General features: G+C 46.9%; 1 pseudogene; it reads left to right on the forward strand.

Moving 5' to 3' along the window:
* Nucleotides 1–1,356: 1,356 nt before the first annotated feature.
* The window catches only part of LOC133759048 (ubiquitin-conjugating enzyme E2 L3-like), a 29,537-nt pseudogene continuing 4,467 nt past the window's right edge, over nucleotides 1,357–26,426 (forward strand).

The raw sequence follows: 26,426 nt of genomic DNA on the forward strand, positions 1-26,426 counted from the left end.
AGAAAATTTCCCCTGGGGCCAGCACTGTGGTGTAGGGGGTAAAGCCACCCCCTGTAGGGCCGGCATCCCATATAGGCGCTGGTTTGAGACCCGGCTGCTCCACTTCTGATCCAGCTCTCTGCTATGGCCTGGGAAAGCAGTAAAAGATGGCCCAAGTCCTTGGGCCCCTGCACCCACGCGGGAGATCCAGAAAAAGCTCCCGGCTCCTGGCTGCAGATCAGCTATCTGGGGACTGAACCAGTAGATGGAAGACCTCTCTCTCTTCTGCCTCTACCTCTCTGATACTCTGCCTTTCAAATAAATAAATAAAGCTTATTTTTTTAAAAAAGAAAATTTAGCCTTTGCAGCATTCCTCATCCTCTCCAAGGCTGAAATCAGTGGTTTTTTTCACAAAAGGAGAGGAGAAAACCCTACAACAAAAGCAAACATTTCAGAAAACAGAAGCAAACTCTCTCTTTAGAAGCAGCCCAGCACAGTTATCAGAGGTGTGTAGACTGTACAGTGTCACATCGTCTGGGTCTGAGCCCCCAGGTCTGTGCCTTGCTAATCAGCTTTCGTGGGCTTTGTTCTCTGGGTCTCAGTCTCAATATGTTCATGAGGCTGTGTGGAGAATCCCACAGGAGTCTCAAGACGAGTCACGGATCACCGCTTACCTGGAGAGGAAATGAACTGTAAAACATTGAGTTAAACAGTTACCACTAGCCACAAAATAAAAGTAAAGTGGAGTTATAAGTCAGGAGCTGTGGCAATACCTAACAGCTGTTAGGGAGACGCTCCTAATCCCACCAAGCAGACATCTCTGGTCAGTCAGATAACAGTGTGCTACGGACAATACCCTCCTACCCGCGCTGACTGGACTGCTCAAACATAAGTAAGGTGGGAACAGTAATGACTGGACAGTTCAACTGCAAGCAAGGAGGAAACAGCATTGATTGGACAACAAGTCGGAGGATGGCAAGCTGGAGGACTGCTGGAAAATGAGGATAAAAAGGGTAGCCCTTGCACCACTCTCCATCCTCTCAGGGATCATGGCCCAGTGTGTGTGAACCTCTGGATCTCCACACATCCGGAGCTGAAGAGGCAGCCCGCTGCTCTGCATGGAGCAGGTAGCGGCATAAGCCAAACTGCAGAGCTGTCCCTGAGCTGTAACCACACTTTCTGTGTGTGAGTGTGTGTGTGTGTGGGTGGGTGGGTGGGTGCATGGGCCCAGTGTGTGCAAACCTCTGGATCTCCTCACACTTGGAGTTGAAGAGCCAACCCGCTAGCTTTTGCTACGTGGCACAAGGCGACGGACAGGATCAAGAGGCCAGCGGAGCTGCTGTATTGTTACCCTGCCGCAGTGCCTGACCAGCCAAGATGCCGCCTCACCACTTTGCCCGGACCCCTTATCAGCTTATTGCCAGATCCGACCACAAAGCCGGACCAGGCATCTCAGCAGGGGGCCTCTCCAACTTCTCACCTGGCCACCCGCCTGGTAACTTTGAGCCTACTGCCCAGAGTGACAGCCTTCCCACGACTTCCTGCCTGTAAGTGACTGATCCGAGATCCATCTCTGCCGAAACATGGAGCTCTGGACCTTGAACACTGACATTCTTTTTCATGACCGTGATACGAGCCTTGAAAACGCAGCTTTTACAAATAATGTTAGTCGGCCGGTGCCGCGGCTCACTAGGCTAATCCTCCACCTGCAGCGCCAGCACCCCGGGTTCTAGTCCAGGTTGGGGCACCAGATTCTGTCCCGGTTGCTCCTCTTCCAGTCCAGCTCTCTGCTGTGGCCCAGGAAGGCAGTGGAGGATGGCCCAAGTCCTTGCACCTGGTCCTCCCTGCACCCGCATGGGAGACCAGGAAGAAGCACCTTGCTCCTGGCTTCTGATTGGCGCAGCGCGCCAGCCGTAGCGGCCATTTGGGGGGTGAACCAACAGAAGGAAGACCTTTCTCTCTGTCTCTCTCTCACTGTCTAACTCTGCCTGTCAAAAACAAAAACAAGCCGGTGCCGTGGCTTAACAGGCTAATCCTCCGCCTTGCGGCGCCGGCACACAGGGTTCTAGTCCCGGTTGGGGCGCCTGATTCTATCCTGGTTGCCCCTCTTCCAGGCCAGCTCTCTGCTATGGCCCGGGAAGGCAGTGGAGGATGGCCCAAGTCCTTGGGCCCTGTACCCGCATGAGAGACCAGAAGCACCTGGCTCCTGGCTTCGGATCAGCGTGGTGCGCCGGCCGCAGCGGCCATTGGAGGGTGAACCAACGGCAAAAAGGAAGACCTTTCTCTCTGTCTCTCTCTCACTATCTACTCTGCCTGTAAAAAAAAAAAAATAATGTTAGTCCTGTGTAATATACTATAACTATGCATTGACCCTATGTTTTGACCCCATGCAAGGTATCTGCAAATAATGCTGGAGACCTTGATGTACATATACTGTTATAATTGGATAGCCCTCAAAATTACTTTAACACTGTATACTGTGATCTGTGGATTAATGAATAAGTTCAAGTAGTATTATTGATATTGATATTAATGGTATTGATTCCAGTAGTCCTCTAGTCATTAAGGAAATAGTGTTTCTCTGATAGTTAAGTATTATAGTAAGTAAATTAAGTAGAAGATAAGTAGTTATGTTAAGCTAAGTAGTTACGTTAAGCTAAATAGTTAAGCTAAGTAGTTAAGTGGTGGTGTTAAGTTTATTGGTAAGTGTATTAAATAGTATAGATTGATAAGTATATTGATACTGATAAGTGTTTTGACCTCAATGAGCATGCTGTTGAGTAGTGTGATAAAAAAAAAAAAAAAAAAAAAAAAAAAAAAAAAAAAAACCCTGGTGTATAAGCAATAAAATCTCTCATTGGAAAGACAGTCTTGTGTCCTGGTGTTCCTTTCTTCCCCGTGACTGACATGTAGTACGTCGCACTTGCTACTGTCGAGCTGCATGACAGTAGGCGCTCGAGACAGGCTGACAATAGTGGTGCTTACTTTTAGCATCAGGAAGATTAAACATGTGTTTAAAGCACATGGAACAGAGCTGAGCACATGAAACATACTATAAAATATACGCTATTATTTTACAAGTAGATCTGAACTCCAAGATAGAGATGGCAACTGAAACTTATATCCCAGGTCTATTTAGGCATGGGCATTTGGCACAGCAGTGAAGTTGCTACTTGGTACATCCCCATCTCATATTGAGTGCCTGGTTTGAGTCCCATTTCCATGGCTTCTGATCCAACTTCCTGCCAATGTGCACCCTGGAGGCAGCAGATGATGATTCTAGTACCTGGGTCCCTGCCAGCCATGTGGGAGACCTGGACTGAGTCTCAGGTTGCTGACTTTGGTTTGGCCCAGCTCTGAATGCTGTGAGCATCTGGGGAGTGAACCAGTGGACGGAAGATCTCTCTCTCTCTCTCTCTCTCTCTCTCTCTCCTGACTTTCAAATAAAATGAAAATAAATTTAAAAAACAAAATTTTATTTATTTGAGAGGCAGAGAGACCCTCCGTCTGCTGGCTCACTCCCCAAATGCCCACAATGGGCCAGAATCAGGGCAGAAGCCAGGAGCCAGGAATGCTATTCAGGTCTCCATGTGGGCAGCAGGAATTTAATTTCTAAAACCATCAATACTGCCTCCTAGGGTCTACACTGGCTAGAACTAGAAAGTGAACCCAGATACTCTACTATGGGGTGCAAATATCTTTTTTTTTTTTAAAATATTGATCTATTTATTTGAGAGTCAGGAACTTCTTCCAGGTCTCCCACATGGGTGACAGGGGCCCAAGCTCTGGGCTATCCTCCGCTGCTTCTCCTAGGCCATTATAGGGAGCTGGATGGAAGAGGAGCTGCTAGGACACAAACCAGTGCCCACAAGAGATGCCAGCATTGCAAGTGGTGACTTTGCCTGCTATTCCACAATGCCAGCCCCGATGCAGACATCTTAACCACTAGGCTAAATGCCCACCCCTGTGTCCCAGGTTGTTAACAGCTAAGCCATACAGCCACATTCTGACAAGTTACCGTTCACAGTCTACTTACACACTGCTTCTGCCTTACACACGGCCACCTGAACGCTTGTTCTCCCAAGGATAAAACACAGCCCATCCTTGAAAGAAGAGAAACAAACCCACCTGGTCAGAACTTCTGCTTTAATAAAACTATAGTGGCTCAATTTCTGAACCTGAAGAGACTTAAACTCATGGAAATGAGCTTGTCTGCAGAGTTAGCAGAGGATGAATAACGTTGACAAAGTAGACCAAAGGGCAGGCACTCATCCTGCCAGTTCAGACGCTGCCTGGGGTGCCCATGTCCCATTTCAGAGTGTGGATTCAGGTCCTGGCTAGGCTTCCCGCTCCCTGCTGATGCACACTCTGGGAAGCAGCATCGAAGGTTCTAGTACTTGCGTCCCTGCCATCTTCATGAGAGACCTGGAGTTGAATTCCTGGCTTCAGCCTGGCCCAGTCTTGGCTGTTGTGGGCATTTGGGGAGTAAACCAGCAGATGGGAGGTCGCTGTTTATTTGACAGTCTCTCTTTCTGTCTTCCTGTCTGTCTCTCTGCCTCTGAAACAGAATTTTAAAAGATTTTAAAAAAGCAGACCCAGGACTAATCCATGACCACAGACAACTAAAGATACGTTTCAATGCCTTGACACCAGCTCCTGTCCCAACCACAACTCTGCAGGTGTCCTTTGAGAGGTCAGAATGTCCCCCAGGCCTCATCTCTCCTGAATGCTTTGTACACCAAAGCCTTCAGGCTCTTAAGAGGAATGCTAAGCGGAGAGGGACATGATCAGAAAGTCACAGGGAATCCCGCGGAAAAATAGAACAGTGGAGGTAACACACAGGACAGGAAAAAAGTGTTGGAAGAGGGATGCAACTGCACCCAAAGCTGCTGGGACAAATCTCTGACCTTCTCCCTTTTTCTTTTTGTATTCACTTTCCTTATGCTGAGTGCCAACCACACCAGAATGAAGAAAGACCCTTCTGGGAGGCACTAACGGTTGTAGATATGTTGGGAAGTTAATAATGTGTTTTGTTTCTCTAATGGCACATACCTACTTTATCATTTTATTAATTAGCTACTTTTAAAAATATTTATTGGGGCCAACGCTGTGGCATAGCAGGTAAAGCCACCATCTGCAGTGCCAGCATCCCATATGGGCGCCAGTTTGAGTCCTGGCTGTTCCTCTTCCAATTCAACTCTCTGCTATGGACTGAAAAAGCAGTAGAAGATGGCCCACGCCCTTAGACCCTTGCACCCATGTGGAGAACCAGAAGTTCCTGGCTCCTGGCTTCAGATCAGCGCAGCTCCAGCCGTTGTGACCATCTAGGGAGTGAACCAGCAGATGGAAGATCTCTCTCTCGCTTTCTCTCGCTCTCTCTCTCTGCCTCTGCCTCTGCCTCTCTGTAACTCTGCCTTTCAAATAAATAAATAAATCTTTTAAAAAACACTTAATTATTTATTCGAAAGGCAACACACAGGAGCAAGAGAGAGGGAGAGACAAGAGAGATACCCTTCATCTGCTGGTTCATTCCTCAAATGTCTCCAACTGCTGGGTTTAGGCCAGGCCAAAGCCAGGAGCCAGAAACTCCAGCCATGGCTCCCACATACGGTGGAAGGGGTCCAAGTACTTGGGCCATCTTCTGCCGCTTTCCCAGGTGTATTAGCAAGGAGCTGTTTCAGAAGCCGGGTACCTGGAACTCGAACCAATGCTCTGATATGGGATGGCCACCTCCACCACAATGCCAGCCCCTCGCTGCTGCTTTTTTGTCTGCTTCCCTATTACAACATAAGTTCCAAGAGGGCAAGGAACAGTCCCTGTGTCTTGCTATGGCTCTGGCTCATCCTTGTATCTAAGCCACCAGTATATGCCTGACACATTGTTACATATATTAGCGTAGGAAAAAAACACCATGAAAATGTTAGAAAGGGATATTGCAAAACATTTTGTATTTTTGGATGTTTAAAACTTTTTAAAAAAATATTTAAAAGACAAAGTTACAGACAGAGAAAGAGAGAGAGAGAGAGAGAAGTCTTCCATCTACTCGTTCACTTCCCCAAACGGCTGCAACCACCAGAACTGGGCCAATCTGAAGCCCGGAGCCAGGAGCTTCTTCCAGGTCTCCCACATGGGTGTAGGGGCCCAAGCTCTTGGGTCATCTTTTGCTGATTTCCCAGGCCATTAGCAGAGAGCTGGATTGGAAGTGGAGCAGTCAGAACGTGAACCAGTGGCCATATGGGATGCTGGCACTGCAGGCCGGGGCTTTAACCCGTTGTGCCACAGCTCCAGCCCCAAAACCTTCTTAAATGAGAGAAAATCAAGATGCCTTGGTGGCCGGCGCCGTGGCTCACTAGGCTAATCCTCCACCTTGCGGCACCGGCACACCCGGTTCTGGTCTCCCGGTCGGGCACCAGATTCTGTCCCGGTTGCCCCTCTTCCAGGCCGGCCCTCTACTATGGCCCAGGAAGGCAATGGAGGATGGCCCAAGTGCTTGGGCCCTGCACCCCATGGGAGACCAGGAGAAGCACCTGGCTCCTGGCTTCAGATCAGCGTGGTGCGCCGGCCGCAGCGGCCATTGGAGGGTGAACCAACGGCAAAAAGGAAGACCTTTCTCTCTGTCTCTCTCTCTCTCTCTCACTGTCCACTCTGCCTGTCAAAAAAAAAAAAAAAATGCCATGGTGAAAAAGATAATTAGATATGACAAGAATAATTAAACTTTCTATGTGAAGAATAAAAATAGCTAGCAATTACTTATCACTTTATACATGCCAATTTTTGTTCTGAGCACTTCATATGTTTTAACTCGCATGAGCATCCAGATAACCTTATGATGCAGGCACTGTCATCATCATATCCCTTTCACAGATAAAGTAACTGTGGCACCACAAGAGTAAGCACTTTGCTCAAGATCCAACAGCTGTTAGTAGTAGAGGCAGGATTTGAACTTGAGGCTCCAGGGTTCATGCTTTCGACTATTACATTACAATTGCACCTAAAGAGCCGGCGCAGCGGCTCACTAGGCTAATCCTCCGCCTTGCGGCACCGGCACACCGGGTTCTAGTCCCGGTTAGGGCACCGGATTCTATCCCGGTTGCCCCTCTTCCAGGCCAGCTCCCTGCTATGGCCCGGGAAGGCAGTGGAGGATGGCCCAAGTGCTTGGACCCTGCACCCCATGGGAGACCAGAAGCACCTGGCTCCTGCCATCGGATCAGTGTGGTGCTCCGGCTGCAGCACGCCAGCCGCGGCGGCTATTGGAGGGTGAACCAACAGCAAAGGAAGACCTTTCTCTCTGTCTCTCTCACTGTCCACTCTGCCTGTCAAAAAATTTTAAAACAAAACAAAACAAAAAAACAATTGCACCTAAAGAAATTTATAAGGTAAACAAGGAATAAGGTAGAAGGGGTCCAAATAAAGTTATGTTCATAACACCTAAGATTTTATCATACAGTATTTTTTTTTATTTTTTAAAGATTTATTTATTTATTTGAAAGTCAGAGTTACACAGAGAGAGGAGAGGAAGAGAGAGTGAACCATCCACTGGTTCACTCCCCAAATGGCCGCAACGGCCGGAGCTGAGCCTATCTGAAGCCAGGAGCCAGGAGCTTCTTCTAGGTCTCCCACATGGGTGCAGGGGCCCAAGGATTTGGGCCATCCTCAACTGCTTTCCCAGGCCACACACAGAGCTGGATCGAAAGTGGAGCAGCCGGGTCTTGAACTGGCGCCCATATGGGATGCTGGTGCTTCAGGCCAGGGTGTTAACCCACTGCTCACAGCGCCGGCCCCTATACATACAGCATTAATAAAAAATACAAATAATCTAGTTGAAACATTAGCAAAGAATGGAAATCAGGGGCCAATGCTGTGGCCTAGCGGGTAAAGCTGCTGCTTGGGCACTAGTATCCCATATAGGCTCTGGTTCGAGTCCCAGCTGTAACAATCGATCCAGATTCCTACTAATGCACCTGGGAAAGCCGTGGAAGATGGTTTAAGTATTTGGACCTCTGAACCCATGTGGGAGACCCAGCTGGAGTTCCAGGCTCCTGGCTTCAGCCTGGCCCAGCCTCAGCCATTTGAGGAGTGAACCATCAGATGAAAGCTCTCTTTCTCTTTCTCTTTCTCTCCCTCTCTCTGTAATTGTACATTTCAAATAAATAAATACATCTTTAAAAAACAAAATGAAAATCCACAATTCTAATAAGAAATTTAAAAAAATAAAGAATAGAACTCAAAGAGTCTCTGAAGGAACACACATGATCACTTCCTGTTTAATAAGTAGTGATTCCTAAAACTATGACAATAGTGAGATACTTCTTTTAGATTGGCAAGAAGTAAACTAATGCTAGTATCCAATATTTGCAAGGGTGTGGGGAGAAGTAAACTGGTAACACCACTTTGCTTTGGTGGACTGTTTTTCATTACTCTTACTATTGTTACGGATTCTCAGATTATCCCTATTTGGCCAGCGAGAGCCCTTCCAGCTGGCTCCCTCCTTTTGACATGTGGATCATTCTTTGAGGATTACTTTCTTTCTGGCACAACAAGACACTTGCAGGCTCATTCTGTCCCAACCCTGAAATCTGTCATTTCTTTAAGGGGCTCTGGTTGCTTTCAGAAACCAAATGTATTTATTGGTATTGTAGCGTTATTGCTGTTGGGCCCTCTTGCTAGGCTAGAAAATGAATGAATATAGAAATGCTTAATGATAAATGTGAAATAAAATAATCAACACATAAGTTGTCTGTGTAGTTGGTGTTTTGTTTTGTTGTTTTTTTTTTTTTTTTTTTTTTTTTTTGACAGGCAGAGTGGACAGTGAGAGAGAGACAGAGAGAAAGGTCTTCCTTTTGCCGTTGGTTCACCCTCCAATGGCCGCCGCGGTAGCGCGCTGCGGCCGGCGCACCGCGCTGTTCCGATGGCAGGAGCCAGGTGCTTCTCCTGGTCTCCCATGGGGTGCAGAGCCCAAACACTTGGGCCATCCTCCACTGCACTCCCTGGCCACAGCAGAGAGCTGGCCTGGAAGAGGGGCAACCGGGACAGGATCGGTGCCCCGACCGGGACTAGAACCCGGTGTGCCGGCGCCGCAAGGTGGAGGATTAGCCTGTTGAGCCACGGCGCAGGCCCGGTGTTTTGTTTTTTTAATTTAAAACACACACAGAGACATAACAAAATACTGAATTATTCTGTTAAGAGTGGTTGATTTTTCATTTCAATTTGTATTTAAAATTTTCTGAAACATGGTATCCTTTTTTGTTACTTGCTCAATATACTTTTATTTTAGAATATAATTAGATTATAGAAAGCTTGTAAACATCAAAGAATTTCCTTATACTCCATACACAGTTTCCCCTGTTATTATCTGCTGTCATAATTAATCAATATTGATTTCTTGTCAATGAAGCCCATACTTAATTCAGATTTTCTTAGTGTTTACCTAATACCTCTTTTCTGTTCTGAGATCTCATCTAAGACACCAGATCACATTTCACTGTCCTGTCTCCTTAGCCTGCTCTTGGTTGCAATGATTTCTGAGACTTGCATTTTTTTTCAATGACTTTGATCATTTCAAGGAACTCAGGGCAGCTATTTTGTAGGATGTACTTCAGTTGAGACACATTTGATGTTTTTCTCATGAGTAGACTAGAGTTATACTCTTTGGGAGGAAGATCATACAAGGGCCACTCTCATCACATCATATCAAGGGTACGTATCACTGTTGGCAGGCTATTATTTTTAAATTTTTATTTATTTCTTTTCATTTTATTTGAGAGAGAGAGAGATGGAGAGATCTTCCATCCACTAGTTTACTCCCTTAATACTTGCAAAAGCTGGATTTGGGACAGGCTGAAACCAGGAGCCTGGAACTCCATCTGGGTCTCCCATGTGAGTGGCAAACTCCCAAGTACTTGAGTCATAACCTGCTGTCTCCCAGGGTGTACATTAGGAGGCAGCTGATAATGATCGCAGGCAGAGGATCTGGGACTTGAAACAGATACTCTGACAAGAGATGCAGGTGTCGGAAGTAGTATTGAAACCACTGCACCAAATTCTCACCCCTCCCATGTATTTTAAATAATCTCTAGATAACTGATAACACCCAATGCAATGTAAATAGTTGTTTTACAGTATTGGTTAGGAATAATGACATAAACAAAAGCCTGTACACATCAGTAGAGAGGAAATTTTTTTTTTTTTAATTTTTTGACAGGCAGAGTGGACAGTGAGAGAGAGAGACAGAGAAAAAGGTCTTCCTTTGCCGTTGGTTCACCCTCCAATGGCCGCCGCAGCCGGCGTGCTGCGGCAGGCACACCGCGCTAATCCAAAGGCAGGAGCCAGGTGCTTCTCCTGGTCTCCCATGGGGTGCAGGGCCCAAGCACTTGGGCCATCCTCCACTGCACTCCCTGGCCACAGCAGAGAGCTGGCCTGGAAGAGGGGCAACCGGGACAGAATCCGGCGCCCCAACCTGGGACTAGAACCTGGTGTGCCGGCGCCACAAGGCGGAGGATTAGCCTATTGAGCCACGGCACTGGCCAGGAATTTTTTTCAAATTTTCAAAAATTTTCAGTCTGTGGTCAGTTAAATCCACAGATGAAGAACTGAAGGCACAGAGTGCTGACTGTCCTCTCTTTCCTCCTCTTCTTCCTCCTTCTTCTTAAAGATTCATTCATTCATTCATTCATTCATTTGAAAGAGCAACAGAGAGAGAGAGGGAGAAAAGAGAGAGATTTTCTATCTGCTGATTCAGTCTCCAAATGCCCACAAACAGCCAAACACTGGGCCAGGTTGAAGCCAGGAGCCAGGAACTCCATCCAGATCTCCCAAGTAGGTGGCAGGGGTCCAAGTATTTGGGCCATCTTCCTTTGCAGGGAGCTAGGTTGGAAGCAGAGCAGCTGGGACTCCAACGGGCACTGTGATATGGGATGTAGGGGTCGCAAGCAGCGGCTCAAACCGCTGAGCCACAACCCTGGCTTCTGTAGGCTTTCTTTCGAAAGTCACAACTGGAAGTTGCACATTGTGTTTATTATGCTTCTATTCCTGTGGCCAAAACATAGCTACACGATGACACCTCACCATAAAGGAGGCTGAGAAATGTGGTCTCTTCAGCTAAAACTTCAAACGGTTAAAGAAAAGGAAGCTGGGTTTTAGGAAACCAGAGCCGTCTGGCCATGGTGGGTTGCAAGCATTCTAAGGAAGAAAGAAATAGAAAAAGCAGAACTCCAACTTCTGTGGCGCCTACTAATCATTCTCTTTGTTACATTACCCAGACGTTCCTTTTCTAATTCATCTGGATTTCTCACTGGTAAGAAATTTATGTTAAAGAAGAAAAGAAAAAAACCAAAACAACAAAAAAGAAATCTACACCAATCATTTTCACTCTACATGGTTCCCAAATTCATGCCCTTTCCACTTTTCTTTTTTTAAAAATTTTTTTGTTTATTTATTTGTTTGAAAGTCAGAGTTACAGAAAGAGGGAAAGAGAGAGAGAGAGAGAGAGCTCTTCCATCTGCTGATTCACTCCCCAGAGGGCTGCAACAGCTAGGACTGGTCCAGACTGAAGCCAGGAGCTAGGAGCTTCATCTTGGTCTCCCACGAGGGTAGTAGGGACCCAAACACTTGGAGCATCTTCTGCTGTTCTCCCAGGCCATTAGCAGGGTGCTGCATCGGAAGTGGAGCAGCCAGAACACAAGCCCACGCCCGTACAGGATGCAAGCACTGCAGATGGCAGCTTCATCCACTATGCCACAATGCTGACCCTTCTCCACACTTTGCACCATCCCATTCTCCTTTCCCCATCTTTTCTGGATCAAAACCAGATCTTCCATTTACTTGAGAAGGTTTATCTAGCCACAGCCATGCCCTTAGGGTTTTCCTTCCACTCCAAGAGGAGCATGGAGTTATTTTCCCAGGGCCAGGCATTGTGGCCCAGTAGTCAGGCTACCACTTGGGATGCCCGCATCCCACATCAGAGCACCTGGAGTTGAGTTCCACCTCTGCTTCCAGCCCAGCTTCCTGCCACTGTGCACCCTGGGAGGCAGCAGATGAGAGCTCAAGTACTGCAGGCCCTGCTACCCACGTGAGAGACCTAGAGTGAATTCCTGGCTCCTGGCCTTGGCCTCAGCAAGCCCTGGCTGTTGTAGGCATTTGGGGGCATGAACAAGACCTCTCTCTCTCTCTCTCTCTGTTTGTTGCTCTGCCTTTCAAATAAATAAATTTTTTTTAACAAAAGATACTTCCCAAAGAAAGATCTTCCCTTAGGAAAACTGCTAACATGTTTAGCACCTTTACACACAGGACATCCTTCCCACCGGCAGATGAGGTGAGATGCCTGTGTTTGACACTTGGTGACAGTCTTTTCCCAAGGCAAGTAGGAGCATGAGCTGAAAGCCATTTTCCACAGCAAGCTGGCCCCGAGGAAGGGAGACTTCCTTCCTCTGAGAGCTCTGTCCCCGAGTGCCTTCAGCTTTCCCTCTGCACCCTGGCCCTCACCTTGAGTCTCTCCCCTCTCCTCTCCATCATGACACTCCTGAACCTTCCTCCTGCCTTTCCTCTCTCAGAACTACTCACCAACCACATTCAATGAAGGTCCAGATTATTTGAAAGCAGAGTTACAGAGAGAGACAGAGATCATCCATCCACTGGTTCATGCCCCAAACTGCTACAATGACCAGGGCTGGGCCAGGCTGAAGCCAGAAGCCAAGCGTTTCTTCCAGGTCTCCCACATAGCTGCAGGGGCCCAAGCACTTGGGCCGTCCTCGCTGCCTTCCCAGGCGCATCGGCAGGGAGCTGGATCAGAAGTGGAACAGCCAGGACAAGAACAGGTGTCCATAGGGGATGCCAGCACTGCAGGCCATGGCTTATCTGGGTGCTCCACAACACCAACCCTGCCCATTAGATTTTTTTTTTTTTGACAGGCAGAGTGGACAGTGAGAGAGAGACAGAGAGAAAGGTCTTCCTTTTGCCGTTGGTTCACCCTCCAATGGCCGCCGCGGTAGCGCGCTGCGGCCGGCGCACCGCGCTGTTCCGATGGCAGGAGCCAGGGGCTTCTCCTGGTCTCCCATGGGGTGCAGAGCCCAAACACTTGGGCCATCCTCCACTGCACTCCCTGGCCACAGCAGAGAGCTGGCCTGGAAGAGGGACAACCGGGACAGGATCGGTGCCCCGACCGGGACTAGAACCCGGTGTGCCAGCCCCGCGAGGCGGAGGATTAGCCTGTTGAGCCACGGCGCCGGCCTGCCCATTAGATTTTAACAGGGATTGGACACTGAGTTCTACGAGGTGAATGTCTAATTTTAAGTATCTCAGACTTTTTGGAGGAAATGTCTTCTCCTTTGGTATCAGATGAAAGAAGGAGGTAAAAATGGACTTTTACTGAACAAGTAGAATGCATTATACTGGTATGTAAGTCAATGTATTCAACTTCATAATAATCATGAGTGACATCACTGTCCCTATTTTACAGACAAACTGAGGCTTCCAGAGGTATAACAATTGAGCTTCAAGATGTGTCTGATTTCCCAAACTGGTATTATTTCTAATAAAGTAGCTGTATTTGCCTGAAAGAAAGAGTTTATGGTCAAGGGATCATGCCTTCGCTGGAATTAACCACCACACAGATCTTGGGCAAAGAATAGCAACATCTTGAGAGTAGTTTCAAGAGATGAGTAAATTTTTATTTTTTTTTTACAGGCAGAGTGGACAGTGAGAGAGACGGAGACAGAGAGAAAGGTCTTCCTTTGCCGTTGGTTCACCCTCCAATGGCTGCTGTGGCCGGCGCACTGCGCTGATCCGAAGCCAGGAGCCAAGTGCTTCTCCTGGTCTCCCTTGCGGGTGCAGGGCCCAAGCACTTGGGCCATCCTCCACTGCACTCCCAGGCCATAGCAGAGAGCTGGCCTGGAAGAGGGGCAACTGGGACAGAATCCTGTGCCCTGACCGGGACTAGAACCGGTGTGCTGGCGCCGCTAGGCGGAGGATTAGCCTATTGAGCTGCGGCGCTGGCGAGATGAGTAAATTCTACACCCAGCCAAACCCTGTCTCTTTTTGTGATATTTGTCTTGCTGGGAAGGGATGCATTTTTCCAAGAAGTGGACTGTAATTAGATCTTTAAAAAAATGTGGCCTCCCGAATCCCTCTCCAGACTATGGAACCTGACCTCTGGTGGGCACAGTGCATAAATTAGCATTTTAAATAAGACTCTCTAAAACATTAATTTCCATATCATTAGTTTAGTGAATAAACAGAAAAGAGCTGTCTTTCCTCCAACTGTTCATATTTTCATAAAGTGATGACTAGTTAGCACTCTTGTCAGAGGCTGGGAACCAGAAAGCCTAAGTCTTCCTTCTAAATTATTCATTTAATAATTATTTGTTGCATGCATTCAAATGCGCCAGGCATAGGAGAGCAAATATACTGCTTTAAAATGTCTTGGGAGGGAAAGCCAATGACTGTGCAGAGGATGATTTGAAAGCCATGGTCAAGAAGAAACCAGCTTTGAGAAATTACTTGATCGCTTAATCAGTCCCATGAATTCCGAGTGTCCCCCGAGCGGTAGTTGGAATACATGTGTGCTATTGTGTTCCAGGACTGGCATGTGCCTGCCTGGATATGGTGGTTAAAGAGGGACCGGCAGGGGTTCCTTTCCTCTGTTGCTCCCTGGGGCTAAGCCAGATCGCAAGATGTCAACTTTCTGGGAAGGGGTAAATGTCTATATGGAGAGTGGACCCAGGTTTTGCAAGGAGCCCGAACTTTGACAGTTCTAGGGGTCCTCTCCAAGAAAAAGAGCATGAAGTTGTGACCACAATATTAAGTAGAAATCTGAATATTCATTTAGAGTGAGAAAAAGATCAAGGCAAATAATTGCAGGCTTACAGGTTTGGATCAATCTCTCCCGAGGTCTTAAGGTAAATTTTCTGAAATGCTTCTTGCTTGTAAGCTTATCTAGAGCAGACCCCAATTTCCAGCAACTCCCACTTCTCCCAGGGGCCTCTGCAAGTGAGAGGCCCTGGAATTTAAGCTTCACTCATTTCACAATGAGTTCTCCTTCCCTCCTTCTCCCCTTACAGGGCCCAGGGATAGTCTTTGCTCCAGTGAACTTTGCTGTAGGCCAGCTCCCACAAATACGTATGGGGCCAGTTGTCCAGATGATTATGTTGGGGAACAATCTTTTCTTAATTTTAACTTTTTAAATTTATTTGAAAGGCAGGGAGATAGAAACAGACAGATATAGGAGAAGAGTCTTCCATCAATAGGTTTATTCTCCGAATGCCCACAACAGCCAGAGCTGGACCAGGCTGAAGCCAGGATCCAGGAACTCAACCTGGGACTCCCATTTGGGTGGTAGGAACCCAATCATTTGAGCCATCGTCTGCTGCCTCCCAGGAACCTGGAATCAGAAGCAGAGCCAGGATCCAAACCTGGGCACTTGGCCATGGGGTGCAGGAGTCCCAAGTGGTGTCCTAACTGCTATACCGAACACTTGCCTCTGGGAAGCAATCTTTCTTCTTCTTCTTCTTTTTTTTTTTAAAGATTTATTTTATTTATTTGAAAGAGCCACAGAGAGAGGTAGAGACAGAGAGAAGTCTTCCATTTGATAGTTCACTCCCCAGATGGCTGCAACGGCCAGAGCTGCGCTGATCCAAAGCCAGGAGCCAGGAGCAGCTCTGGGTCTCCCAGGTGGGTGCAGAGGCCCAAGGATTTGGGCCATCTTCCACTGCTTTCCTAGGCCATAGCAGAGAGCTGGATCAGAAGTGGAGCAGCTGGGTCTTGAACCGGTGCCCACATGGGATGCCGGTGCCTCAGCCCAGGGCTTTAACCCACTGCACCACAGCACCGGCTCCTAATTTATTTATTTGTTTACTTAATTTGTTTACTAATTACAGAGTGAGAGAAAGATCTTTAATCTATCCACTGGTTCACTCCCCCTAATGGCTGCAGTGGCTGAGGCTGGGTCAGGCTGAAGCCAGGAGCAAGGAATTCCATTCAGGTCTCCCACATGGATGGCAGGAACCCAAACACTTGGGCCATCTTCTGCTGCCTTCCTAGGTGCACTAGCAGGGAGCTGGACCAGAAGTGGAGCAGCTGGGACTCGAACTGGAGCTCATCTGGGATGCCAGCATTGCAGGCAGCAGCTTAACTTGCTGTGCCACAGTGCTGGTCTGGTGGGGAACAATCTTGACAGAGCAAACTCTAGTGCTGCTGGGGTATTGGTGGAGAAAATGGATTGCTAGCTCTGAGACAGTTATCCCACCCATTCGCCCTGGGGAACCTGCAAGCTGCAAAGGGGTCCAATGGTTTATGGATTTGCTATAGGCAGGCTGTGCAAACTGGAAAATAAATGTCTGTTAATGGGGGGCAGTGCTGTGTCATAGTGTGTAAAGGCCGCCGCGTGTAGTGCTGGCATCCTATATGGGCACTGGTTCGAGTCCTGGCTGCTCTACTTTTTTTTCTTTTCTTTCTTTTTTTTTTTTGACAGGCAGAGTGGACTGATGCAGCTCTCTGCTGTGGCCTGGGAAAGCAGTGGAAGATGGCCCAAGTCCTTGGGACCCTGCACCCGCATGGGAGACCCGGAAGAGACTCCTGTCTTCAGATCAGATCAGCTCCGGCCGTTGGAGCTATTTGGGGAGTGAGCCAGTGGATAGAAGACTTGCTCTCTGTCTCTTCCTCTCTCTGTTGACTCCGCCTTTCAAATAAATAAATAAGATCTTTACAAAAATGTCTGTTAATTCAGTTAGTTTATGAGATAGTGCTTCTTCCTCACTACTCAGAAGTTCTCACTGGCTGTCACTGCTGTGGTCTGTCTCCCAAGGGTACGTGTGTTGGAGGCCCAGTCCTCAGCATGTTGGTGTTGCGGTGGTAGAACCTTTAAGAGGTGGGGTTTGACAGGAGATAATGATGCTATGGGCCATGCTGCCCTTGGTGAGCATTAAGGTAGGTCTCCTGGAACCTTGTTGTTCCTGTGAGAGCAAGCCTGCCCCGGAATCTCTCTCTGGCTTCCCATCTTGCCACGACAGGCGATCTGTGCCCCTCACACATGCTCTTACCATGATGCCGCTGGCCACAATGTGATGCAGCCAGAGGGGGCCCTCATCAGAGCTGGTGCCCTCTGCTTGAACTATATATGTATTCGAAAAACTGAGTTAGAGAGAGATAGAGAGAGAGAAGGGAAGAAAGAAAAGAAGGAAGGAAGGAAGGAAAGAAGGTAGGAAGGAAGGAAGAAAGGAAGAAAGTTGGAAAAAAGAGAGATTATCCATCCACTGGCTCACTCCCTAAATGGCTTCAATGGCCAGGGCTGGACCAGCCAGAAGCCAAGAGCCTGGAACTCCACCCAGGTCTCCCAGGTGGGTGGCAAGAGCCAAGTACCTGCACTATCCTCCGTTGCCTTCCCAGGTGCATCAGCGGGGAGCTGGATGGGAAGTGGAGCAGCTGGGGCTCAAACTGGGGCCCATATGGGACGCCTGCATCATAGGCGGTGGGCGAACCGGCTATGCCATGTATTCTGTTACAGCGATGGAAAACTAAGATAGTCGTCTTATTTAAGTGGTATACACTAGGGAAGAGAATAATTTCTTCACAAATATAATTTGTATAGTAGATAAAAATGTGCAAAGGAGATGTTCAAGTAGATAAAAGTGTTCAAGGGAGGGATGGTAAGAGTGGAAAAGTTCAGAACTGAACCAACACATTTAGAGATGTTAAATCTGAAGCCAAAGGAAAGAAGAGATTTGCTCAAAACCATGAAGTCAGGCAGTCAGAGAGCCAGAATAGAATTCCTGGCCCGGCCTTCTTGTTTGACCAGACAACCTCCCCAATTCAAAATTCCAATTTGTAACAGCAAGGCGGAGGAATGTCTCAGGAAGCAAAAAGAATGAGCTCCAATTAAATTGGGTTTGGAGTCGTTGAGAGGTTATATGCTAAGCTAATCCTCTCCCAAGAGGAGAATAAATCAGCTGAGCTCTGCTGCGGAATTCATTGGTAACCTGTGTCAAAAACCTTGAACCTCGCCTCCTGAGACTGAAAGTCTGCTTCCTGCAATTTATTGTAAGGGCATAATCAGAAATGAGTGCAAAGACAGTGCAATGTGCAGTGGATTAGGCCGTGGCTGGCGACGCTGGAATCCTACATCAGAACGCTTGGTTAGAGTCCCGGCTACTCTGCTCTTCTGAGGCAGCATTTGTGCTAATGTGCCTGGGAGGCAGCAGATGACGGCCCAGGTTCCTGGGTTCCTGCCCCCTATATGGGAGAGTCAGACAGAGTTCCTGCCTCCTTTCTTTAGCCTGGCACAGGCCTGACTGTTGTGGGCATATGGGGAATGAATCAGCAGATGGAAAATATATTTCTCCCTCTCTCTGTTTCTCTGCCTTAAAAATAAATAAATCATAAAAGAGTGTAAAGATATATTGATATGCATGTTTTTGTAGCATAACTTTCAATGTCTAAAAATTAATATAAAATTTAAATTGTTCTTATATGTAATTGAAACACCAAATATGATCATGCTCATCATGAAACCCAGGAATCTTTTTCCTACCAGTCCCCACCTGCTCGACTCCCCAAAACTACTTCCAACTCCCCAAACTCTTGACTGTTATCTGTGTTTTTTTGTATCTACCTTTATGGGCCTTTTGTTTGTTTGCTTTCTTGTTTCAGAGACAGACAGATGGACAGACAGACACCTGGTTCACTCCCCAGTTGCTTACAATGGCTGAGACTGGGCCAAGCCAAAGCAGGAGCCAGGAACTCCATCTCAGTCCCTATCTCCCACCTGAGTGACAGGAACTCACTACTGCCATTGCCACTGCCTCCTACGGTCTGCATTAGCAGGAGGCTGGAGTCAGGAGCCGGAGGTGAGCAATGACCCAGGAACTGCAACATGGAATGCAGTCGTCTTAACCACTTGTCCAAATGCCTGCTCCTATTTCTGCTTTAGTTTTTGACGTCAAACATTGTTCATTAGCTTCCTTTTGTGGTAAATATTTAGCTCCTAACACAGACCACTCTCACTTCCTCTCCTCATTCTCTCAGTATCACAATTGTTTACTAAATCAGTATTTGTATTATTACAATTTCATAAGCATTACTCACTTCTGTGCCAAAGAGTATACCATGATTACAATTTTGTTATTGTTCTGTTGTTTTTACTACAGTTGATGCCTCACTTTCACATTGGCTTAGTTATCAATATTCATACAACGAGCTTTCTTTATGTTCCACAGGACATGCTATATGTCCATCAGTATTATTTTCAACTAGTCAGCTATATCAGCTATCTACCAATTCCATTTCCTCTCCAGACACCTCTGTTCCAGACTCTTCTGCTGCCCCATCTTGTGGTAAAGGCCAAATGTCCCAATTTGCTGCAAGCTGTTACTAGAGGACTTACCATTTGCTGGTGTTTGTCTTCTGTTTCTTTAATTCTCTTTCATTTTCTTTTAGGCTTATGCTCTTTTTTAAACTGAAAAACATCTTCCAGTTGCTTCTCTACTAGGAGGGCATTTCAGGTAAGTCTACTGCGTCCTTAGAGACAGCAATGTCTTAATTTGATTCTCACATTGAAGAGTATGGGTAGGTGAAGGAAACTACGGTACTGTGCCCCTGTTTTTCCCCCTGGAAACTGGAACTTGTGCTCCATTGTCCTCCAGGTTACAGTGTTACATTCCTATTTAAGAAGGCATCTGCCGGCGCCGTGGCTCAACAGGCTAATCCTCCGCCTTGCAGCGCCGGCACACCGAGTTCTAGTCCCGGTTGGGGCGCCAGATTCTGTCCCGGTTGCTCCTCTTCCAGGCCAGCTCTCTGCTGTGGCCAGGGAGTGCAGTGGAGGATGGCCCAAGTCCTTGGGCCCTGCACCCCATGGGAGACCAGGAGAAGCACCTGGCTCCTGCCATCGGATCAGCGCAGTGCGCCGGCAGCAGCGCGCCTACCGCGGCGGCCATTGGAGGGTGAACTAACGGCAAAAAGGAAGACCTTTCTCTCTATCTCTCTCTCTCACTGTCCACTCTGCCTGTCAAAAAATAAAATAAAATAATAAAAAAATAAATAAAAAATAAAAAAAAGAAGGCTTCTGCTTCCACTCTCTGAGAGCTTCTAGGAATTTCTTCTAATATTTTGTCCAAAATTTCAAGCTGATGCACCTCAGAGACTCTCTCTCTCTCCCTCCCTCTCTCTCTCTCCCTCTCTCTCTCTCTCTCAAGATTTTATTTATTTATTTGAGAGGCAGAGTTATAGACAGAGATGGAGAGACAGAGCAAGAGAGAGAGAGGTCTTCCATCTGCTGGTTCATTCCCTAAATGGCCACAATGGTCAGAGCTGGGTGGATTCAGAGCCAGGAGCTTCTTTCAGATCTCCCATGTGGGTGCAGGTGCCTCTTCCAGTGCTTTCCCAGGCCATAAGCAAAGAGCTGGATCAGAAGAGGAGTAGATGGGACACGAACCGGCGGCCATATGGGATGCCAGTGCTGCAGGTTCTCTTAATCTGGAGACAATTTCACTTAACACAAAAGTATATAAAATGCTAATTGCATACATATTTATTAACACAAACTATTCATAATATTCCCATTTCCTGACTTTTTCTTCTCACATTCTACCCATATCAATTGATTGAATTTTGTATTTCATTGGTTCATGAGATATGTGTATGTTGTTTTTTCCTATTTTTTAAAAGATTTATTTATTTATTTGAAAGGCAGAGTTACAGAGAGGCAGAAAGAGAGAGGGAGAGAGAGAGGTCTTCCATCCACTGGTTCCCTCCCCAAATGGCCACAATGGCTGGAGATGGGCCAATCCAAAGCCAAGAGCCAGGAGCTTCTGCCAGGTCTCCCACACAGGTGCAGGTGCCCAAGGACTTGGGCCATCTTCTACTGCTTTCCCAGGGCATAGCAGAGAGCTGGATCGGAACTGGAGCAGCCAAGACTCAAACTAGCACCCATATGGGATGCTGGTGTTGCAGGTGGAGGTTTAGCCCACTACGCCGCAGCACCAGCCCCTCTCTCTAATTCTTAAAATCATTGAATTGTATGGGATCCTATGCTATGTTAATATCTTCAATATTAATTTTTTTTAGTTTTTTTTAAATTAATTAACTTATTTATTTTGACAGGCAGAGTAGATAGTGAGAGAGAGAGAGAGAGAGAGACAGAGAGAAAGGTCTTCCTTTTCGCCGTTGGTTCACCCTCCAATGGCCGCCGCGGCCAGCGCATCGCGCTGATCCGATGGCAGGAGCGGGTCTCCCATGCGGGTGCAGGGCCCAAGGACTTGGGCCATCCTCCACTGCCTTCCTGGGCCATAGCAGAGAGCTGGCCTGGAAGAGGGGCAACTGGGATAGAATCTGGAGCCCCAACCGGGACTAGAACCCGGTGTGCCAGCGCCGCAAGGCAGAGGATTAGCCTGTTAAGCCACGGCACCGGCCAATTTTTTTTAGTTTTTTAAAAGATTTATTTATTTATTTATTTGAAAGGCACAGTTACAGAGAAAGGGAGAGACAGAGAGAAAGAGGTCTTTCATCTGCTGGTTCACTCCTTAAATGACCAAGTCTGGGCCAGGCTGAAGCCAGGAGCCTGGAACTCCAGCTGGGTCTCCCAGTATGTTTCGGGGGCCCAAGCAATTGGGGCCAACCTCCACTGCTTTCCTAGGAGCATTAGCAGGGAGCTGGATAGGAAGTGGGACTCAAACCGGCGCCTATATGGAATGCTGATGTCACATGAGGCTGCTTAACCTGCTGTGCAGCAACACTAGCACCAATTTTTGAGTTTTAAACACTTTGTGTGCTTAAAGATTTATTTATTTATTTATTTGAAAGGCAGAGTTAGAGAGAGAGAAGAGACTGAAAGAGCTCTTCTATCCCCTGTTTCACTCCCCAAATGGCCACAGTGGCCAGAGCTGGGCCAATCCAAAGTCAGAAGCCAGGAGCCAGGAGCTTCTTTTGGGTCCCCCACATGGGCCACAGGGACCCAAGGACTTGGGCCATCTTCTACTGCTTTCCCAGGCCATTAGCAGGGAGCTGGATTGGAAGTGGAGCAGCAGGGACAGGAACTAGAGCCCATATGGATGCCAATGTCACAGGCGGAGGCTTAACCTGCTATGCCACAGCACCAGCCCCAAGTTTTAAAGACTTTGAAAGTTGAAGAAATTTTAGAATCTTGCATTTGTACATATTCCTTGGTGAGACCATTCTGTTGAATGCTTTAAATGATACTCCACTTAACTTTGAATAACTCAAAGATTTTGTCTGACTTGCCTGTAACTTGCAGGTATAGCCCATGCGATCATTCTAACTTTTGAGGGAAGTAGGTCCTTACACTGGGAGTGGTTACAATCTAATGACAAGACAGACACGAATGACCACGTGGAAGACAGAGGAGAGAAGTGGAAGATAAGGGGTGGAGGAAAATTCCAAACGAGTTTCCAGGAAGGGAAATTTTGTCCTGACTTGGTAGGGAACAGGTGTTTGTGATGGATTCTAAAGGGTGAGCAGGTCTTCGAAGAGAGTAAGAAGGGAGTACCTAGAATGCAGCCAGAGCGAAGCCACGGAAGTCTGAAAGTACATTTTGTGTTGGGGGAACTACGAATGTCTGTGTGACTGGAGCACAGCAAAGGTGGAGGCAGAGAGGGCAAATGGGACCAGATCATGAATAGTTCTGAGGGCCAGGCTGTAGCATGAGGACTTGATGCTGAAGGTGTTAGGAACTTGCTCAGTGATGAATACAAACATGTTATACCAGCACATGCTATAGAGCAACAGTGTTCAATGTGTGGCTCGTGGATTTGGGGCGGGGGTAGGAGGAAGGTGGAGGGAGGGTGGGTGGTCCCTGAGACCCCTTTCACAGGGTTCACAAGATCAAACTATCTTGATGATAATGACAATAATAATTCTAATACATCATTGGCCTTCAAAAATTGTGATATAAAGCACCTAACATAAAACATATCTTTGTATCTTTCTCTTTTTCTTTTTTACTTGAGAGGCAGAGAGATGGCATCAAAGAGAGACAGCTAGAGAGAAGAGAGAGAGAGAGAGAGAGAGAGAGATCCCATCCAGTGAGATGGCTGCCTCATTCCCCAAAGGCCCACAACAGGGTCGAAGCTAGGAGCTGAGGGCTCAATCTGCATCTCCCACCTCACGAGCAGGAACTCAGCTTTGACAGTCTGCCCTAGAAGGAACTGAAGCCAGGTGTTGAACCCAGGTACTCTGATGTGAGAGGTCATCCGCTTAACTCCTAGTCTAAACATTCGCTCTTATATTTATCTTAATTTTACATTTTTTTTTTTTGACAGGCAGAGTGGATAGTGAGAGAGAGAGAGACAGAGAGAAAGGTCTTCCTTTTTGCCGTTGGTTCACCCTCCAATGGCTGCCACGACCAGCGCATCGCGCTGATCCGAAGGCAGGAGCCAGGTGCTTCTCCTGGTTCCCATGCGGGTGCAGGGCCCAAGCACTTGGGCCATCCTCCACCGCACTCCCGGGCCACTGCAGAGAGCTGGCCTGGAAGAGGGGCAACCGGGACAGAATCCTGCGCCCCAACCGGGACTAGAACCCGGTGTGCCGGCGCCGCAAGGCGGAGGATTAGCCTGTTAAGCCACGGCGCCTGCCAATTTTACATTTTTATTTATTTGAAAGACACAGAAAGAAAGAAAGAAAGACAGAGATGCGGATTTTCTCCTCAAATGTCTGCAACAGTCAAGACTGACTCCCAGGAGTCCAGAATGCAATCTCTAGTCTCCCAACATGGGTGACAAGGACCCAACTACTTGAGCCATTACCTGCGACCTTCCAAGGTGTGCATTACCAGGAAGCTGGAATCAGGAGGAGTTCTGCGGCTCAGCCCCAGGCACTCTGATCTGGGACGTGGGCATCCCAAGCGGCATTGTTACCACTACACTGAATTCCTGTCCCCAGATTCATTTTAATTTTATGAAAACTTAACCTTCAAACATGTTTTTAAAATTTTCTGTGTGGCTAAATGACATCTGGCAGAAAGCACTTCTGCTGCACAAACAGTATGATTATTTCAAGGAAAAGCACTTGTGGGATGAGAGCTCTTTCTGGGAACTGGACTTGCTCCTTTTTCATAGAGCATCATTTTTGCTCGCAAGAATGACTGACAGGCACCCTATGGTTATGCAGACTTGGGTATTTGGCATACACGTTCTCCAAATTGAATGCAGACTCTCACTTCCAGGAAAACAACTGACAATATTTGTTGCCAGTAATAAGATCCAAGTTTTCTTGTGAAATTAGAATTTGGGAAAGCTTGTATATGTCATGATGGGCTTGACAGATTTTATGAGATTGGTGCTGACAAAAAGGAAGCAGTTTTTAAATATGTTTTATAATGAAATGTGTCAACATTTAGAAGATTAGCATAACTCAATAAGCCAATGTTTTCCAAATGACCAATGCATGATGTTACAAAATTATTCGTAAGTAAAACACTCATTCAAGCTACAAGAAAGACCAATGGATTTTTTTTTAAAGATTTATTTATTTATTTGAAAATCAGAGTTACATAGAGAGAAGGAGAGGCAGAGAAAGAGAGAGAGAGAGAGAGAGGTCTTCCATATGCCGGTTCACACTCCAATTGGCTGCAACAGCTTGAGCTGCGCCAATCAGAAGCCAGGAGCCAGGAGCCAGGAGCCAGGAGCTTCCTCCAGGTCTTTTCATGCGGGTGCAAGGGCCCAATGACTTGGGCCATCTTTTATTGCGTTCCCAGGCCACAGCAGAGAGCTGGATCGGAAGTGAAGCAGCCGGGTCTCAAACAGATGCCCATTTGGGAATGCTGGCACTGCAGGTGGTGGCTTCACCTGCTATGCCACAGCATGAGCCCCACCAATGGATTTTAATGTAACCAAATACAAATGCATTGGTAGAGTTGCAGATTCCACACTGAAACTTCTTTTTTTTCCTGAGTAAAACTGTATGTGAAACTAACTTTTAAGGAACTATTTATTGATTGTTGGTAAAGTACCAAAGAATAATATTCACAATTATCCATAAAATCTTTTAAAATACTCCTCTCTTTTCCAATAATATATCTGTGTGAGGCCAGATTTTCCTCTTAGACTTCAACCAAAGCAGTATATCACAGTGGATTAGATGCAGAAGATAGGAGAATCCAGCTGTTTTCTATTAAGCCAGATGTGAAAGAAGTTCACAAAAATATAACTGTTCTCACAATATTGTATTGGAAAATATAATTATTTTAAATTAAATATGTTATCTATATTAATATGCAATGGATTTATTGATACAATTTTTAAAAAAGATTTGTTTATTTATTTGAAAGGCAGAGTTACAGAGAGGCAGAGGCAGAGAGAGAGAGAGAGAGAGAGAGAGAGATAGGTCTTCCATCTACTGGCTCACTCCCCAAATGGCCGCAATGCCCGGAGCTGTGTCAATCCGAAGCCAGGAGCCAGGAGCTTCTTCTGGATCTCCCACACAGGTGCAGGGGCCCAAGCACTAGGGCCATCTTCTACTGCTTTCCTAGGCCATAGCAGAGAGCTGGATCGGATGTGGAGCAACCAGGTTTCAAACTGGCACCCATATGGCATGCCGGCGCTGCAGGCAGTGGCTTTACCTGCTACACCACAGTGCTGGCCCCTTGGTATAATTTGAAGTAATATATCTTTTAAAATTTTCTTAGATTCAATTTCAAATATGGTAAATAAACAAAAGCTCAACATTTTTCTTTAAGGGTACAGAGGAACTCTGATATCAAAGAGCTTGGGAACCAGAGATTTGGAGACTGGGTGCCACAGAATCAACACTTTTTTTGTAATTCTGGAGATGGTATATGAAAAGACTGAAAGATGAAAAATTAGAGGCAGGAAGACCAGTAAGGAAGTCATTGAAATAATTTGAATGAGTACTCTACAGTCTCTATACAAACTGGGAGAACAGGTTTCAATTCAGTAGCTTTGAGTATTCTTAAAACCACAAGATATGGCCGGTGCCACAGCTCACTAGGCTAATCCTCTGCCTGTGGCGCTGGCAACCCAGGTTCTAGTCACAGTTGGGGCGCTGGATTCTGTCCCGGTGGCTCTTCTTCCAGTCCAGCTCTCTGCTGTGGCCTGGGAAGGCAGTGGAGGATGGCCCAGGTGCTTGGGCCCCTGCACCTGCACGGGAGACCAGGAGGAAGCACCTGGCTCCTGGCTTCAGATAGGCGCAGCATGCCGGCCGTAGCAGCCATTTGGGGAGTGAACCAACAGAAGGAAGACCTTTCTCTCTGTCTCTCTCTCTTTCACTGTCTAACTCTGCCTGTCAAAAAACAAAACAAAACAAAACAAAAAAACAAAAACACAAGATATCATTCTTCACCTAACTAATGATTGGCAACACTCCATAAATCTGGCAGTAGGTTTTGTTGGTGAAGGTGCAGAGAAACACTTGGTTTCATACATAGCTGGTAGATAGATAGACCTTTACAAGACATTAACACCAATGTTTAAGAGGTACACACATGTTGTTAA

The sequence above is a fragment of the Lepus europaeus genome, chromosome 5 (assembly GCF_033115175.1).
Source record: "Lepus europaeus isolate LE1 chromosome 5, mLepTim1.pri, whole genome shotgun sequence".
Taxonomy (NCBI): Eukaryota; Metazoa; Chordata; class Mammalia; order Lagomorpha; family Leporidae; genus Lepus; species Lepus europaeus.